The 20,906-nt window shown below is 36.9% G+C and overlaps 1 protein-coding gene across 1 annotated transcript in view; it reads left to right on the top strand.

Annotated features, from left to right (window-relative positions):
- The window catches only part of LOC110443351 (plasma membrane calcium-transporting ATPase 2-like), a 160,868-nt gene that overhangs the window by 54,516 nt on the left and 85,446 nt on the right, over positions 1–20,906 (top strand). The window contains exon 4 of the mRNA XM_021487528.1: positions 13,442–13,463. The gene's annotated coding sequence lies outside the window, so the exon portion shown is untranslated. The remainder of the gene's footprint in view (positions 1–13,441; positions 13,464–20,906) is intronic.

Raw genomic sequence — 20,906 nt, 5'->3', positions numbered from 1 at the left:
TATAGTTTATATAGGGAAATAACACTTTTCGGTATATATTTTATCCATTTTCAGCAGAAAATTGCTCAAACTTAGTCAGAATCATCTTGGGTAAATGAGAGTTTTACTTTGTAAAATTAGGATTCCTGCCCCATCCCCAGGGGCTAGGGCGGGGCCCCAAAGGGAACATTTACCAATATTTTCAAATTCTTATCCATTGATGACATGACAAGTATTGTATTTCACTTAGTTTACATGCTGATTTCCACATCACATCTAAACAATAAAATAAAGCTACCAGTATCTATGATATAACTCAGGTGACCGCTAAGGCCCTTGGGCCTCTTGTTATGAAGAATCAACCGACTGCATTTTACTACTAGCTTATCTCCCCCTAATTTGAGACCTTGGAATCGGGACACCCTTGTGATCAAAATTATTGGTGTATGTTTTTTCTAAATAGAAATATAATATTCTAGGGTCAGTCTAAGGTTGACTGTCTGCAAACAGTTGCAGAGGATTAAATTTATGTTTTAGGGGGTAGGCAGAACTGTTTCTTCTTTGTATATTAAGTTTTGTCAAAACATGCTCATATTACATAAGGAAATGGTGAAAAGTGGTAAAAACACACATTAGAAGGTCACTATCTAGTGTTTACTTGATATACTAATAATAAATATCCTTCAGAAGATCACCATTTATGTACATACTTTATGGTATATGAATTATTATCTATGCTATTTTTAATATCTGTTACATCAGGGTCTTTATACATTCAAACTAGAACCAATAGGGAAGGATGTACCATATGGTAGGAGGATATTGCCTCTTCTACCATACCTATATATAAAGTACACAGACTTTAACGTGAGGAGCTACCGTCTATTACTTTCGGTTCAGTCAGGAGAAACAGGAATTTCCAGTCCTGGGTTATTTTAATATCTCTGTTGCATGATGTAATTAATAAGTGAGACTGGAACTAGCGAGGAAGTACATACTACTACATACACAGGTACGGAGTGTGTCGACTCTTCTAACTTATGTATAGGAGGAAGTACATACTACTACATACACAGGTACGGAGTGTGTCGACTCTTCTAACTTATGTATAGGAGGAAGTACATACTACTACATACACAGGTACGAAGTGTGTCGACTCTTCTAACTTATATATAGGTGGAAGTACATACTCCTACATACACAGGTACGGAGTGTGTCGACTCTTCTAACTTATGTATAGGAGGAAGTACATACTACTACATACACAGGTACGGACTGTGTCGACTCTTCTAACTTATATATAGGTGGACGTACATACTACTACATACACAGGTACGAAGTGTGTCGACTCTTCTTACTTATATATAGGTGGAAGTACATACTACTACATACACAGGTACGGAGTGTGTCGACTCTTCTAACTTATGTATAGGAGGAAGTACATACTACTACATACACAGGTACGGAGTGTGTCGACTCTTCTAACTTATGTATAGGTGGAAGTACATACTACTACATACACAGGTACGGACTGTGTCGACTCTTCTAACTTATATATAGGTGGAAGTACATACTACTACATACACAGGTACGGAGTGTGTCGACTCTTCTAACTTATGTATAGGAGGAAGTACATACTACTACATACACAGGTACGGCGTGTGTCGACTCTTCTAACTTATGTATAGGTGGAAGTACATACTACTACATACACAGGTATGGAGTGTGTCGACTCTTCTAACTTATATATAGGTGGAAGTACATACTCCTACATACACAGGTACGGAGTGTGTCGACTCTTCTAACTTATGTATAGGAGGAAGTACATACTACTACATACACAGGTACGGACTGTGTCGACTCTTCTAACTTATATATAGGTGGACGTACATACTACTACATACACAGGTACGAAGTGTGTCGACTCTTCTAACTTATATATAGGTGGAAGTACATACTACTACATACACAGGTACGGACTGTGTCGACTCTTCTAACTTATATATAGGTGGACGTACATACTACTACATACACAGGTACGAAGTGTGTCGACTCTTCTAACTTATATATAGGTGTTTGTGGTTCAGCCAGTAAATATGGCGGGGCATGACCTCGTGTAACTTATATATAGGTGTTTGTGGTTCAGCCAGTAAATATGGCTGTGCATGACCTCGTGTAACTTATATATAGGTGTTAGTGGTTCAGCCAGTAACTATGGCGGTGCATGACCTCGTGTAACTTATATATAGATGTTAGTGGTTCAGCCGGTAACTATGGCAGTGCATGACCTCGTGTAACTGGATCAATATTGTTTAACAATGTTGCTGTACAGGAAAAAACCAAGAAAACATGTTTTTTTAAACCACATGTGAGCAATGCTGCAATATAAACTTTAAAGATTAATTTTCCAACATAGTTCAACCCCTACATCAAAGGAAATGATTGTTTTCTAACTCTAATTTTCACAAGTTGTTTATCAAAGTTTTGTTATAGCTTAACTTTTCTTTGAGCAGGCAAAATATCCAGATAATAGGAATAAATGAAATCATCAACAGGAATGCCTTTAATAACATGCTTAAAGCTATCAATTAAATGTTAGATATTTTCGTGTAAATATTTGTCTTAACAATTCCAGTCTTATGATTAAAATCTTTTCTTATTACTATAAGGAAAATGGAGTTGATGATTTCTCCATTGTTATGTACTACAAAGTACATTTTCGTTAGGAATTGTCAACATTTCCCTCATTCCTATAGAACCATCAGCCCTAAATCTCCCGATGCTTGGTATGTTAGGTAATGGTGCTATTTTTATACGCCCATCTATTTCAGAAAGATTTAATTTAAGAGACCGTATTTATCCGACAGTAAGCCAATGTCTGGTAATAACCCACCCACATCTATTGCAGCTCAGCAAAAATGACAATTAGATGATATTGCCACCCCTAATTTGGGATTGGGAATCATGTGTTGACACCTCGGGCTTATTACGAAATGAATATCATAGACTTTGTGTATCACCATTTCTAACAATGTCTCTCCTATACCGGAAAAAAACTCAGCTTCTACAGATAAACCCAAATTTTCTGGATTGGGTGATTTTCTGTATTTCATTTATTCCTTTTTAAGGTTTCTTTACATAAAGCAGTTTGAATTTATTTGGAATAAATCTTCAATGCTGATCATTTTGTAATGCATTTGTAAAAATTGGATTCCAACATTGATATTTCATTTGGGGGAAAAATGTACATATGTCTTTATAACACTTTCAAAATTAGCTCTTTTCTAGTCAATTTATACCCTTGCTTTAATTATTGTGCCAACATTTCTTGTTGAGGTAAGGAATGATTATACATGACCGAGGAGATATTTTGTGTTGGTATCATGCAATGGATATTGCTTTTGGTGCAGTTGGATGAAACAGGAAGAGGGGGCTCTCACTCTTATGTCGCACTAACATAATCGTTCCATTTTGGCTTTAAATTCTTGGGGAATTTTACCCCCAATCTCTTAAATAGATTATTACTTCACTTTATCTGTAGCCAGTTTTCTCGTGGTAAATTTAACAGATACATTCTCTGGGGTGGCTATGAGTCTAGTCGCTTCTCTGGATGCCTCCAGAGTCTAGTGACTTCTCTTGCCTTCTTCGGAGTCTAGCGTTTCCAATTCATAGTCTTTTATAGCTTCTCCATGGATATTAGGAGTCTAGTCGCTTCTCTGGTACTTTCAGAGTCTAGCTGCTTCTCTTGGTTTCTTTGGAGTCTAGCTCGCGCTCTTTATCAAGCTTCTCTGTGACTTAGCAGAGTCTAGCTTCCATTAAATCCTTATCAAGCTTCTCTGTGACTTCGCAGAGTCTAGCTTCCGTTAAATCTTTATCAAGCTTCTCTGTGACTTCGTAGAGTCTAGCTTCCGTTAAAATATTTTGAGAATAATTTGTTACTATTAGTAGGTTATAGAGTGAGTAGCCCCTGATACGCCAAATGTTTACAGTAGGTTTTAGTACTTGTTCTTTGCTTGCACATTCATATCTGTGTCTTAACTCAAGTAATAAACAGGTTAACTCTTTCATTGTGTGAAGTTATGTATAAAGTGCTTTCTTAGCATAATACTGCAACAGTATCTAAAAGAACTACTGCTAACACAAAACTGAAAATAAAAGAACTTTATTTTTTTTTACACAGAAAGCTAAAGGTAAAAAGGTGGCAGTGGAAATTGTTAGAATATTGTAATACATTGCTACATGAAAGTCATGTTATTTTATAATATGATAGGGGAGAGTTATGCACAGGGTTGGGTTATAGGTTTATAGAATATAATGGTAACACCAGTACTGGCAGCTAAAGGTAAAAAGGTGGCAGTGGAAATTGTTAGAATATTGTAATACATTGCTACATGAAAGTCATGTTATTTTATAATATGATAGGGGAGAGTTATGCACAGGGTTGGGTTATAGGTTTATAGAATATAATGGTAACACCAGTGCTGGCAGAACTGTTGTATTGTTTATACTGTTGAGTTGGAGGGTTTCCACAGATCACAAATCAGTCTTGCACATCTTTGGTAGAACAACAATCTACCCTCCACACAGAGATTCCAGTCAGGGACAAACCCGTTGAAGGAAATCATGGCTATACCCTTCAACGTTCCCGACATCTGTCTCAACCAGCCGACCCCAGTAATCTGCAACACATGCCGTGTGCATTGGTGTTTGTTTTTCTTTCTGTTAGATGTAAATGTTGGGATGTACATGTTTATGTTGGTACTGGCTAGCTAGTGGCCATGATTTGTTAACACTTAATGTGTATATAGCCACCATTTATATATTGTTGTCAAGAAAGCAGGGAACATGCTTTTAATGAGGAAGATTAGATAGTTTTGTAAAACATTTTGGATGTGATGAATTTCTTAAATGCTTTTCTAAGTTGAGAGATCAAGGAATGAAAATTGCTTTTGAAACATGGACCAGGTTTCTTGAGAAAAGTGTTAATATCTTTGACTTTGTAAAGAAGGCTATAATATTTCATTAACAAATTCCAAAAAAAAATGTAAATAAAACATAGAAGGAAACTGTTTTAATGGTGAGGTCACATTTCTTGTGTGAAAAGTGAATATTTTTGATGTAATAAATTCAAGTTTTCCTTTTTCCTTCATTTACTGATTGAAGATGATTGTATAATATAATTGGCAAACCCATCGGTCTTGTAGCAACATAACAAATTAAGGATGATGTATCGTGTTTTAGCAGAATTATGATTACGCTATCAGTGTAACACAGTAACTCACGAATCAGTGGAGGAAATCGGAATCCTGAATCCGAAGTATAAACACGGAGAAACAACAACGGTGAATTGGCCTGCGAAGGATCAAAGACTTATTGAATTCTCCCTGAATTACTTTAGCACATGTTTTGTACCTATAGTTAACGGGTGGTAATGTAATTTTGAACTTCCAGACTAGTTCTGATAAAATAGTTTTACGACTGTATTATACATTATCATTGAGGTTTTCTAGAATGCATTATTTATGTACGATAAGAAAGGTGTTGGGTACTGTTAAACTATTTATCAAGTATGTTGTTCCGGCCTTACTATAGGATGTCCCTGCTGTTAGAGGTCAGGCGTTGTTCCCTGCTGTTAGAGGTCAGGCATTGTTCCCTGCTGTTAAAGGTCAGGTGTTGTAGTCAGAATGTCCATTGGTGAGAAACTCTTTTACAGTCTAAGGACTCCAGGACGGAAGGAAAGAGATATGATGGGCAAAAATTAAAGTTACAAAGAATAAAAGAAAAGTGGGAGAGAGTAGATAATCAGGAAATAAGAGATTAAAATGATTGTGAAGGGAATGCAAGGACATAGAGATTCTGATACTGGGACTTGAAAGGAGAGAAGGACGGGGTGGAATAAAAAGGACAGAGAAAAAGTGCCAGGAAGAAGACATAGGGAGGGATAAAGAGAGGAGACAGGAAAAAGAGATAGAGAGAAGATGGGAAGGGATAAAGGGTTGGTTAGAAATAGGAGACAGAAAGGTTCAATGGGAGGAGAAAATTAGCATAGGGAATGAGATGGAGAGGAAGACAATGAGAAAAGGGAGATAATTAAAGAGATATAGATAGGAGAGAGAGAAATAAATGAGGATGTTGGTCTTAGTGTGAATGGCTGTGGGAGGATAGAGATGGAGGGTTTGGCAAAAATTCCAGTTTTATCTTGTTATCCTGCTCAATTACAACAACAGAACATGGCGGAGGTGTAAGGGGCAGAGCTATCTGCTACAGAAATACGGAAAAATCCAGAAAGTCAACAGACCATGTCTGCTCTTGATGGAGAACTTTCCCCCATACTTATGATGCAGATTATCATCCTTCTTGTGTGTGTCAATTCTATGACCTTTTGACCTTCAATGTACTGTTAAAACTGCACATACGTCAATGGTGTTTATAAGATAGCAGATTGGAGGACGTTTATACCGGTATACAAATAGAAAGATTGTTATTGGGGTGTACAGAAGTGTTTGGTTTCTACAATTGGATTCTAATGAAACATTTGGACTATTGCCCTTGAAATAAATGTCTGTGTATTTTAAGCATTTTCTGTAACATTAAATTTTTATTGATTCAGCTACATACATGTGAATAATAAGAACTAGGAAGCCTTGTACTTATAGTAGTTCACGAGTATTAGAATTTCTATTGTAACCAAGGAGTTTTGTCATCAGTATAAACCAAGGTTTCTCTATCAGATGGAAACAGAAAAATCTTGTTTCTGTGGCACAAAGCCATCTGTGGTGGAAACCCAATTGTGAAATATTTGTGGTAGAAATCAACAAGTCTTGTATCTGTGGTAGAAATCCACAAGTCTTGTATCTGTGGTAGAAATCCACACGCCTTGTATCTGTGGTAGAAATCAGTGGTAAAAATCCACTAGTCTGTATCTGTGGTAGAAATTAATAGATATTCACAAGTCTTGTATCTGTGGTAGAAATCCACTAGCCTTGTATCTGTGGTAGAAATCAGTGGTAGAAATCCACTAGTCTGTATCTGTGGTAGAAATTAATAGATATTCACAAGTCTTGTATCTAGTCTTGTATCTGTGGTAGAAATCCACTGGTCTTGTATCTGTGATAGAAATCCACAAATCTTGTATCTGTGGTAGAAATCCACTAGTCTTGTATCTGTGGTAGAAATCCACTAGCCTTGTATTTGTGATAGAAATCAGTGGTAGAAATCCACAAATCTTGTATCTGTGGTAGAAATCCACTAGTCTTGTATCTGTGGTAGAAATCCACAAGTCTTGTATCTGTGGTAGAAATCCACTAGTCTTGTATCTGTGGTAGAAATCCACTAGCCTTGTATCTGTGATAGAAATCAGTGGTAGAAATCCACAAATCTTGTATCTGTGGTAGAAATCCACTAGTCTTGTATCTGTGGTAGAAATCCAATAGTCTTGTATCTGTGGTAGAAATCCACAAGTCTTGTATCTGTGGTAGAAATCCACATGTCTTGTATCTGTGGTAGAGAACTTGGCTTACTTTAGCTGTAATATAAATTAACCTCGAATACTGTGGTAGAAGACCTATTTTTGTAAAGGTATCTAATATCTGCAGTAGAAAGCATGTTTAGTATAGCTGTGGGATAAAGCAAGGTGTAATACATCACTGCCCATCTTTAGTATAAGGCATTGCTACTTTTTGAACCCGCCCTGATCAATTTTGGTGCCACCCTCTGTTTTTTGTTGTGACATGATGGAGTCTGCTATCTTGGCTCCAAAGTATTATTGATGTAGGATTGTGTTTTCTGGTGAGGCAGCTTGCAGGGTAGACTGGAATAATGATGTAATTTTGTAGTTGGGTCCCTGGGAGCTATCCATTTTCATTGTCTCTGGCCTAATGGCATTTTAACATAACTGTAAAGGAAACAAGTCTAGGAATAGTCTTGTCAGCGGCGTCAGTATTAGCCGGGCGGTGCTTTATTTAAGGCCTATACCGAACCTGTGTTAAGACATATAGCGGTGTATCTCCGATTACACATATTGTGTTATTCTGGGATTGGATTATTGATAAAAGTCATGCATAAAAATAACTGATAATAGAGATGTGTAGGTATGTAAGAGAAGGACAGCTACTTTGTGAGAGTTCCTGACAGGGGATGGGAGTGTAGTTACGTAATACAGACATAAAGCTATGGCAGGGACGACAATTTAATGACTCCTGTCGGAAGAGAATGGTATATTAATTTAAATAATAGAGCTAATTTAGCTACGAAAAGGATGACAATGCCATGATTCCTGTCAGAAGAAAATGGTATATTAATTCAAATAATAGAGTTAATATATCTAGCAGGACAACCTGTAATATCTGACAGAAAAAGGGTACTTAAGTTGAATAAAAAAAAGAAGGATGACAACTTGTGATTAGATAACAGATATATAAATAGGAGAAGGATGACAACTTGTGATTAGATAACAGATATATAAATAGTAGAATGACGACAACTTGTGATTAGATAACAGATATATAAATAGGAGAAGGACGACAACTTGTGATTAGATAACAGATATATAAATAGGAGAAGGACGACAACTTGTGATTAGATAACAGATATATAAATAGGAGAAGGACGACAACTTGTGATTAGATAACAGATATATAAATAGGAGAAGGACGACAACTTGTGATTAGATAACAGATATATAAATAGGAGAAGGACGACAACTTGTGATTAGATAACAGATATATAAATAGGAGAAGGATGACAACTTGTGATTAGATAACAGATATATAAATAGGAGAAGGACGACAACTTGTGATTAGATAACAGATATATAAATAGGAGAAGGACGACAACTTGTGATTAGATAACAGATATATAAATAGGAGAAGGACGACAACTTGTGATTAGATAACAGATATATAAATAGGAGAAGGACGACAACTTGTGATTAGATAACAGATATATAAATAGGAGAAGGACGACAACTTGTGATTAGATAACAGATATATAAATAGGAGAAGGACGACAACTTGTGATTAGATAACAGATATATAAATAGGAGAAGGACGACAACTTGTGATTAGATAACAGATATATAAATAGGAGAAGGACGACAACTTGTGATTAGATAACAGATATATAAATAGGAGAAGGACGACAACTTGTGATTAGATAACAGATATATAAATAGGAGAAGGACGACAACTTGTGATTAGATAACAGATATATAAATAGGAGAAGGACGACAACTTGTGATTAGATAACAGATATATAAATAGGAGAAGGACGACAACTTGTGATTAGATAACAGATATATAAATAGGAGAAGGACGACAACTTGTGATTAGATAACAGATATATAAATAGGAGAAGGACGACAACTTGTGATTAGATAACAGATATATAAATAGGAGAAGGACGACAACTTGTGATTAGATAACAGATATATAAATAGGAGAAGGACGACAACTTGTGATTAGATAACAGATATATAAATAGGAGAAGGATGACAACTTGTGATTAGATAACAGATATATAAATAGGAGAAGGACGACAACTTGTGATTAGATAACAGATATATAAATAGGAGAAGGACGACAACTTGTGATTAGATAACAGATATATAAATAGGAGAAGGACGACAACTTGTGATTAGATAACAGATATATAAATAGGAGAAGGACGACAACTTGTGATTAGATAACAGATATATAAATAGGAGAAGGATGACAACTTGTGATTAGATAACAGATATATAAATAGGAGAAGGACGACAACTTGTGATTAGATAACAGATATATAAATAGGAGAAGGACGACAACTTGTGATTAGATAACAGATATATAAATAGGAGAAGGACGACAACTTGTGATTAGATAACAGATATATAAATAGGAGAAGGACGACAACTTGTGATTAGATAACAGATATATAAATAGGAGAAGGACGACAACTTGTGATTAGATAACAGATATATAAATAGGAGAAGGACGACAACTTGTGATTAGATAACAGATATATAAATAGGAGAAGGACGACAACTTGTGATTAGATAACAGATATATAAATAGGAGAAGGACGACAACTTGTGATTAGATAACAGATATATAAATAGGAGAAGGACGACAACTTGTGATTAGATAACAGATATATAAATAGGAGAAGGACGACAACTTGTGATTAGATAACAGATATATAAATAGGAGAAGGACGACAACTTGTGATTAGATAACAGATATATAAATAGGAGAAGGACGACAACTTGGCAAGAGTAAAAAATAAAGCTTTATATTTTACATCAATTACAAAGGAATGGTGTCTTAATGTGGACGGAAACCAAATACGTTTACACATCTGAATGGGGAATCAAACCCCAGTCGTCTTCGGGAAATGTCCTTGTTCTATATCCACAGCACTGACCAACCAAGAGTATCTGGCATACAGGGGATGGAAGTGTTAGCCTTAGTAATAGAGGTGTGTATACCTAGGAAACGGATGACAAGAGGAAGATATCTGTCAGGAGAGGGTAGTGTAGGCGATGTTATGGGTAGAGCAGTTTTATAGGACTTGTGGGGACGATTGTACAGTTTAATGTACAGTAGTGTGGTATCACAAGCCGAGCCTATATTTGTGTCTGGCTGCTATACCTACCAGTCATAAGTATCCATAACTCGTTGTCATGTTGTCTTTTAAATTGTTATTCTTGTCATTTGCATAACAATTGGCAATTTCCCTTCTGTATCTTAAACCTTCCTGAGAAAATTTGAAATTCTTCCTCAGTGATAGCACTGTAGCTCCTCTGGCAAAGATTAAAATTCAAATTGATGATTGAACTACGGGTAAATGAATGCATACTGCTTTGCAAGGGATTTGAATTAATGAAATAGGGGTTTTGTGAAACAATGTGAGAAGAAAATTTCCTTGTAAATGTGCTTTACAGCTACTTCTGAACAAACTGGTTCCTTGTTGTGAATGTGATTATATTGAAATTGTCGCTTTGTGTCTCGTAATTATATTTCCTTTGCAACTTTCCCATGATGGATGTAAGTAGTCTTTAGAAGAACGTTCTGCTCACAACTGAAAGTTTCTGCAACAGGAATCATATTTGTTTTGTCCTTGAAAAAAGTTACTTTGCTTCCATAATTATTTTACATCAGCCTAGCTGTACAGATGAGTACCAACATATGGGTAAGCATGCCTATGATGAACCATTGTCCTTGCTGGGGAACTGTCAGTCACTGTCTAGGCCACTGAACTCCTCTGATCTTTTTACCAATAACTGAGGTTTAAAGTACACTCCGTTATCTATCTTTCTTTAAAACTGTTCAAACAACCGAGTTGTAGAAACACGCAGTTGATAATTAAAATGTATGAATATATCTAGGTCTCCCGTTAAGTAAGAGGATGTTAACTGAGTACCGAGGAACTATTACTGTAGGCTGGCCCCTGTGATGAAGTAGAGAAATGCTCTTGTCAACCTGCTTGTAGTTGTTGTACAGACAGTAAGTCTTGTAGATTTCCTGTAATTCTCTCACTGACTAAGGCTCCCAATATCAATCCAAAATCAATTAAAAATTAAAGATAAAAAGCGTCCTGTTTAAAAACGTACCAATGATCTAGTTACTGACTTGGTGATCCAATGACTTGCTGTTATTTCACTCTTTTAACCTCATTTCAAAATTCAATACATTTGTACTTCAAGGTCGTAACTCTCGGTTGTGAACATTTGATTATCAACATTCAATTTAAAAAAAAATGTGTATTGATTAGCAAACCGCCAGGCATTTCTCTCCAACCAAATGTAATCATCTGGCTGTTAGCATTCGAAATGTTCCCAACAAAAGATTCCTTTAAATACAATATTCCAAACTGATTGGAACATTTGTAAGAATGGATGGAAATGTTGACATCTCGTAATATGTATTAAGGAGATGACTGAAGGATCAGGCTTCCTCGTGTCAGAAGGGTCTCACAAGGCCTACGTTATTTGATTTATGTATATTGTGTTGTTAATGTGAGGAGGTAGTCCCGTATGATGTTGGCCTGTCGAGACAACTTTGTTTCGTGTATTCTGATGCTGACAAATCATCAACCGTTAAGGTAACGATGGATTTATTGGGCTTGTTGCGATGTTGAGATATGTAGAGGATCTTAAAAAGCCTGTCTGTTACATTTAGAATAACGCAACAAGTCTGAAAGTTTTCATTTAAGTAGGGCTTTACAAAACTTTCAGACAAATTTCAAAATCTCATGAATTTAATACCTTTTATTACATATTCAATAATTCATGTGAATATCCTATTGTCTGATTTGTCCTTGCATTTTTGCCTGGTGTGCTTACTATAACATTTAATGTAAATGGTATAACAAGTTATTGATAACCACTACCCTCCCCATTGTCTGATTTGTCCTTGCCCGGTGTGCTTACTATAACATTTAATGTAAATGGTATAACAAATTATTGATAACCACTACCCTCCCTATTGTCTGATTTGTCCTTGCCCGGTGTGCTTACTATAACATTTAATGTAAATGGTATAACAAGTCCTGGGAATTAAGACTGACCCTTGATGAGGTTGGAAGATTAGACATGATGCATTGGAGAAGTGTCCACCTCTGATGGAGTATCCTGACTAGATAAAACAAACAAGCAGGCCTCAAGCATTGATGTATAGTCAATGTACAAATCACCCTAGGATTAATACCAGAGGCGATCTAGTTTTAGTATTTCCTAAAGCATGATTGGTATTCTCCAGAATCAATTCCACACCCGGCCTCTTAGGACTTATCATCTAGATCTTCTGTCCCATCTACAACCTTTATACCTCCATCCTCCTTAGGTCAAAATTGTGTTTATTAGAAGTTTTACGCTGACCAAGGGAAAGTGGATCTAATAGATAACTAGATTATTATTACATAGCTCGTCAGTTTGAATTTACGGAATTCAATTATTTTAGGTTTGAGCTTGTAAATATTTTGTGAAAGTCGTTATTAATGGTTGTATTGTTGAAGTCATTGTCAATGGTTGTATTGTTGAAGTCATTGTTAATGGTTGTATTGTTAAAGTCATTGTAAATGGTTGTATTGTTGAAGTCATTGTTAATGGTTGTATTGTTAAAGTCATTGTTAATGGTTGTATTGTTAAAGTCATTGTTTATGGTTGTATTGTTGAACTTATTGTTAATGGTTGTATTGTTGAACTTATTGTGAATGGTTGTATTGTTGAACTTATTGTAAATGGTCGTCTCCGTGAACTTATTGTTAATGGTTGTATTGTTGAACTTATTGTTAATGGTTGTCTCCTTTAACTTATTATTAATGGTAGTCTCCGTGAACTTATTGTTAATGGTTGTATTGTTGATCTTATTGTTAATGGTCGTCTCCTTTAACTTATTGTTAATGGTCGTCTCCTTTAACTTATTGTTAATGGTTGTCTCCTTGAACTTGTTGTTAATGGTTGTGTTATTTTTGTATTTTTCAGATAATTCATGGCACAGCTACAGGTATGTACTCCTATTATTTTACTTCATAACATTAAATACAAAAAAATAAATGTTTCGTATTACCCAATCTTTTCTAAAACAAAAACAAAATAAATATGAGAAATAAACAAAAAAGTTAAGTTAATGTACAATAAACTCGGTCAGTACAGAAGTCACATGGGGATTGTACTCGGTCAGTACAACAGTCACATGGGGATGGTACTTGGTCAGATCACATGGGGATTGTACTTGGTCAGATCACATGGGGATTGTACTTGGTCAGTACAAAAGTCACATGAGATTGTACTTGGTCAGTACAGAAGTCACATGGGGATGGTACTTGGTCAGTACAAAAGTCACATGAGGATGGTACTAGGTCAGTACAAAAGTCACATGGGGATGGTACTAGGTCAGTACAAAAGTCACATGGGGATTGTACTTGGTCAAATCACATGGGAATTGTACTTGGTCAGTACACAAGTCACATGGGGATTGTACTAGGTCAGTACAAAAGTCACATAAGGATGGTACTAGGTCAGTACAAACGTCACATGGAGATTGTACTCGGTCAGCACAGAAGTCACATGGGGATTGGACTTGGTCAGTACAAAAGTCACATAAGGATGGTACTAGGTCAGTACGAAAGTCACATGGGGATTGTACTAGGTCAGTACAGAAGTCACATGGGGATGGTAGTAGGTCAGTACAAAAGTCACCTGGGGATTGTACTTGGTCAGATCACATGGGAATTGTACTTGGTCGGTACACAAGTCACATGGGGATTGTAATTGGTCAGATCACATGGGGATTGTACTCGGTCAGTACAACAGTCACATGGGGATGGTACCAGGTCAGTACAAAAGTCACGTGGGGATTGTACTTGGTCAGATCACATGGGAATTGTACTTGGTCAGTACAGAAGTCACATGGGGATTGTACTAGGTCCGTACAAAAGTCACATTGGGATGGTACTAGGTCAGTACAAACGTCACATGGAGATTGTACTCGGTCAGCACAGAAGTCACATGGGGATTGGACTTGGTCAGTACAAAAGTCACATGAGGATGGTACTAGGTCAGTACGAAAGTCACATGGGGATGGTATTAGGTCAGTACATAATTCACATGGGGATGGTACTAGGTCAGTACAAACGTCACATGGAGATTGTACTCGGTCAGTACAACAGTCACATGGGGATGGTACTTGGTCAGATCACATGGGGATTGTACTCGGTCAGTACAACAGTCACATGGGGATGGTACCAGGTCAGTACAAAAGTCACATGGGGATGGTACTTGGTTAATTTACCAGTCATTTACATTTACCATACAGCTGGTCAATGTTAGTGAGATTCCTTTCTAATGTTGTATTAAATATTGTAAATCTACACAGCAATAATTCATGCATTGAATAAATAATTTCTGATATATGAATCTAAGTGCAACTGGGACCAAAGGCTTGAATTAGCCTGGATTATGCGGACCATTGATTGTGAGATGGAGTCTGTCCGTTATAGAGAACAGGTGGATAGGAGTCTGACACAGGACGCTGTTGGTACGAATTATCAATTGTATGCTATATATTTATATTAATCACACTCGTGGGGAAACACCTACTTGGCCATTGTTTACATTGTAATTAAAATCTTCCACATGAGTGATGTCGTTTTTCACTACCTCAGTCGATTTTTCCAGTTGATTTTTAATTACACATTTCTTCTTTAGAACTGGTTCCTATTTTTATCACACACAAAAGGAGAAAAAAAAGGACACGACTCAAAGACATAATTAGTTTAGTTGGTGTTATGTTGATTTTATGCCTTGTAACTCTAAATGAAGGGCTTTCAATGGAGTCTTCGTCTTCTATGTGGGAGCCTATTTGGCTGTGAGATTTGTGTGATTATGTAACTGTTTGGCCAATAATTAACCAGCTAGCTGTACGGATTCCCCTCTAGGGAGCTGATTTATGCTTAAATGAGGTATTGATGCACTGTCATCTAATGTCTGGCCCAGACATCGGGTCACAATGCTGCAGGTATGCTGTATGTATGCTGCATGCTGACTCGGTCAGTGATCAGGGCATACTGCTGTTTGTATGCTGGTTCGGTCAGTGTTCAGGGCATACTGCTGTGTGTATGCTGGTTCGGTCAGAGATCAGAGGATACGGCTGTTTGTATGCTGGGTCGGTCAGTGATCAGAGCAGACTGCTGTTTGTATGCTGACTTGGTCAGTGATCAAGTCACACAGCTGTATGTATGCTGCATGCTGACTCGGTCAGTGGTTAGGGCATACTGCTGTTTTTATGCTGGTTCGGTCAGGGATCAGAGCATACTGCTGGTTGTATGCTGACTCGGTCAATGATCAGGGCATACTGCTGTAAGTATGCTGACTCGGTCAGTGATCAGGGCATGCTGCTGTATGTATGCTGACTTGGTCAGTGATCAAGGCACACAGCTGTATGTATGCTGGAAGCAAACTTTTTTATATATCATGCTCAACAAGACCTGTACATATAACCTTACAAATGTTCTTCTAGCTTCGGATTTCAACAAGTGTTTGACTTAACACACACAATCACAGCTGTAGGTTCCAGAACAACACACGAAGCGGAATTATGTGACTTAATGTTGTCGTTGATTCTACATAATTATGTGCACAATGATAAGAAAGAACTAAAGGGGGATAACTCCAAGATGATCTTAAGGTCAGGGAAAGAGTGGTTCCAAAGGAGTTAAATGGGCACATTTCTTCATATTAACTGGAACTGATAGAGAAAGAAAGGGTACAGTGGTTTCACAGAAGCTTAACAGAGGCACATGTCAAAGCTGTTGTAAGCAATGGTTTAATCACTGGTTTTAAGGAGCACAAGGGACACATTTAAAAAGAGGAAATTGTAAGCAATGGAGAGCGAATTGAGAAAAATAAGGAAGGATAAGGTTGGATCAGGATCATCTTTGCAGAAACTTTTGGGGCCAAATTTCAAAAATGGCATTAATGCATATTTTGTCATTTTAGGAAAATGAAAGCAAAAACTTTCATGTTGTAGAAGTTGAATTAATTTTGTAAGCTTGGATGCACAAGGATCGTAAATGATTGGTCATAGACAAAGTATTTAGTTGAAATGTTTTAAAATTTGATGTCACTTGCTTTAAAGGCCTATTATCTTTTGACCAATGATTCTGTGTCAGTGTAACAAAAGCAACAAACTCTTCACTATACTACCACCAGGGTTTTGTCACGCTTTATTGAAGCATTTAGATCCTTTACCTCCTTTTCTTTTTTAGGAATGTAGGATTATGTTATTTCTTTTTGTTATAAAACGTCTGAAAAATTTAGAAATTATATTACCTCGCTAGGAATTTCGAAAGAAAAATGTCGCTCTAAATTTCTAGCTAGGAAAACACTTTCGACTGACAATGGATGAATGGTCAGTTATTTGGTATGGTTATATTTGGCTTACCATCTTATTAACTCATTCACCCCTGAAATTTCATTATAAACTATTCCAGCCTTTGAATTGGAGGAGTTTAATTGTGTCTTCATGGGTTTATGAGCTAACAGATAAGCTCATAAGAACATGTCTCCTTTTGTGTAATTCTAGTGTTAAGCATTAGAGAGCACTAAGCGTTGTTGTTTTTGGTAGTGTAGAGTTGACTTATTAGGTAAAATACAGTAACATATCTCAGGTTATTACAATTTCATGGTGGAAAAATAGTGATTAATGAAAAGCTTAGCCCATAAAAAAGTAAGAGGCCTTCTGTGCTGTTTATCTTCTTCTCCAAAAAAGTAATCACTTTTGTAGGAGTCGGGGATTCTAAGGGAGGTAACACTTGATGATGTTAGGCTGTTCAAATAGCTTTTCATCTGTGGTCCGGTGTTTGGCATTGAGTCAGTTACTCATGCCTTCTGTAAACAACAGTTTTGTTGCTACTGTTTCCCAGAAAACTACTTAAGGGATGAACGAATCATTATGTAATGTAGTATGATTTATCCCCCATGGTCCATAGTTAGGCATGCTCCAGTTTTGTGAGGGATCTAAAAAATGACAAATGGTCTCCAGGTAGCCATTTTGGATTTTGCATGCAAAGCTTGTTACTGCTATACATTTCTGAGAAACTAAAGTGATGATCATGACGCTTAATTGGTATGCATGGTCATCTTGATCAATAGTTGGGTATGAATTAATAGATCGAAAAAGATAATGGCCCCGAGGTAGCCATTTTGTATTTTGTATATAAAGTTTGTTACAGCTGTATCTCATTAACAACAGAAGGGATTTGATGGGACTTGGTTAACACGATCCTCTTGGTACATGTACATGTTCAAAACTAGAACTGATGCCAAAGAACCTACATGTCCTACCAGTGTCTTCACATGATGTTTCCTGTTGTATATTCGTAATCAGTTTGATGTACTGAGGTGATAGAATATGTATTGTAAGTGTGCCAATAAGAGGCTTTCCTTTTCAACTTCCTGGTCAACGTGTTACAGTCTGACAGATGTCATGTTTTTGTACTATCGGCCGTCAAGGGATCACTAAATCATCTAGTAAACAGTTGCAGATTGACATTGTTTGACATTATAGCATGCTTTATATGTCTATAGTAGATGCACCTTACTCACCAGTTTGGGGGTTTTCCACTTATATAAACCCACATATCAAGGATTATATTTTATCGTTTGGTTTTGTGATGGATAGATCTGCTCTTGACATTTTGATATTTTTAATGTGAAAGCAATGAATATTGTAGATATGCTTGTGAAAGTCTTCAGTATTTGTATAAATCTGTGATGCTGCTTACAGAACTGAGAACCGTCCTTGTAGAAAGGGCATACTTACAGACAGCTTTTATTAACACCGTTGTGATAAGAAAATAAGAGTGTTTTTTTTAATCCAGAAAAAATTAAATGCGTCACATACTTTTCATAAAGGAGAAATGTTTTATTCTAAACGGTTTAGCTGGTCGTACGAGAATCTGTCCTGTGTCTGTTATGTGAAAGAGATTAAATCCGCTGTCACTAGTCATAAACAGAACCTGCTCCAGGAGGAAATGATCGCTGTGGTCAGTTTTGGTCAGCCAAGTCTGTTTTTGTGTCGTAGTCATCAGTGATGTAAAGTAAGTATATTATTTGATAGCCAAGTGTTCCGAAACAAGATAATTAAATGTGACGATGTTTAAATTTAACAGGTTCATCAAAATTCAATGTGACAATATTTGATAGATTAGTCGAAATTGAATGCGACTTCATGTTTGGTAGGTTAGTCAGGCTTAATGTGATGATGTTTAAATTTGGTAAGTTAGTCAAAATTGAATGTGACGATGTCTAAATTTTATTGGATGGTCGACTTGTGTCTTCTCAGTGTGACAGAAATTTAGTCCAAAAAACCCCAACATAATTTAAGAATAACAGGTTCAGAAAACTACCTACTACACACAGCTTTGAAGGGGTGTTGTCCAGAGAAGTTAGTAACAAAAGCAATGAGATGGTTGATTACATTTCTGTACTGATCGAGACATGGCCTGAAATTCTGAGGAAAATCTAAAATTTGGCAAACCACGCTGGCCATTTTTTCTGAAGAACCTTTCTTCCACTTCCATTACAAAGTAGAACTGCGAGTGTTGCCATGGTAACAGCACAATGGCTATGGTACTAATTGATTGGGAGCTCAAGGTGGTTAAATCTATGGAACATTGGCTGTGATTACCTCGGGTCTGATAGTAGACTGGGACATTTTCAAATGAAAATTTCTCTTTTGCCATGATGTCTTTTAGCCAGGGTATATTTGGTGTTTGTGTGTGTGTGCTGCTGTCTGTGTGTCAGGCCTGCTACACCACACACACCTAACACACTAGCTATTTATTGGAGAATCGTGTGACACTCTTCAGATATCTGGAAAAAAAAGCAGTTTCTGCTGGTGTTTGATCTGGACATAGATATATATATATATATTCTCTGTGTGAACTATCGCTAGAAATAATCTGTTCATCAGGCTGTCATCTTTTAGTAGACCGACTCTCTGTCGGTTGGCACTGTGACCTGTAGTGGTTGTGGATGTAGTATATCATTGTTGTGCTAGGTGGGTCTCTCCATGCTGGCCAGCCGGTGAAGTAGCCAGCATAATGACAGTGTGATGTGATTATTGTACAGTGGACTACTACTCAACGTTGACCGATATTGGTGTTAGAAGCTGGCTGGGCAGTATCCACTGGCCAACACTTACCCCAAACATACATACCATTATAGATTATCAATATGAGATTCCAGTGTAAAAATATCTGGCTAGGATTGCTAAACAATAGCCACATGACGGCACCACGGTAACCTGTACGGTATTGTTTCCCCTTCAGCTGAGGGAGATTATCACGGCTTGCAGTACTGGACACTTCTGACCATATCAGACACAATTTTAATGCTGGGGCTACACAGATTGGGATTATTATCATTAACAAGGAGTTGTAATAGTCTGGGTAAGAAGTATGTCGGCTGTAATCTGCACTGATTACACCACTCCGCCATATAGACATCTATCGTAGGATTTCCCCCCCCGCAGGCTTCCACAGGATACATATTTTATCATTAACATTTTGTTTGGATTTATAATAGTACTGTGTGTGATCTGTGCTCTCACAAGACACATATGGTGACCAACAGACAGTAATAGTCGTGTGTGGACACAAGCAGGGATTGTGGCGTTGAGATCATCCAGTAAGGTTAGCGTGTGTGATGTACGCACACACGACAAGACAGGACAGATGATGTGATGATTCGGAGACAAATACCACGCACCATTCCAGTAACGGCACATTTCCCACCAACAGTTCCATGTAGCAGGTAGGGTGTATATAAGTCTGGTCCTCGCTGTAGGATTTAAGTATCCTGTATCTTCACGGGTGGTCATTTTCTTTCATCATGTTGTCAATCAGGTGTTGTTCAATCATTTTGACTTAATATATGCACTGAGAGGTGTGATTGCGTAATTATGGATGTTGTACCATTGTTACGTTTAGATAGATGACGGTCACTTGTTGTCAAAATATTGTTCAATTATTTTCTCATAATGTGGTTCGCTCTTTATGATGTCATAAATGTGGTTCACTTGTCATAATTGTAGTTCATTTGTCATGTCATTATGATACAGTTTATTTGTCATATAAGTACGGGTTCACTTGATATGTCATAGATGTTGGTCACTTATTATGTCATAGGTGTTGGTCACTTATTATGTCATAGGTGTTGGTCACTCATTATGTCATAGGTGTTGGTCACTCAGTATGTCATAGATGTTGGTCACTTATTATGTCATAGATGTTGGTCACCTATTATGTCATAGGTGTTGGTCACTTATTATGTCATAGGTGTTGATCACTTATTATGTCATAGGTGTTGGTCACTCAGTGTGTCATAAATGTTGGTCACTCAGTATGTCATAGTTGTTGGTCACTTATTATGTCATAGATGTTGG

The sequence above is a fragment of the Mizuhopecten yessoensis genome, unplaced genomic scaffold (assembly GCF_002113885.1).
Source record: "Mizuhopecten yessoensis strain PY_sf001 unplaced genomic scaffold, ASM211388v2 scaffold716341, whole genome shotgun sequence".
Lineage (NCBI taxonomy): Eukaryota > Metazoa > Mollusca > Bivalvia > Pectinida > Pectinidae > Mizuhopecten > Mizuhopecten yessoensis.
The sequence above is the reverse complement of the archived record's forward strand: the minus strand, read 5'-3'. Positions and strand labels throughout refer to the sequence as shown.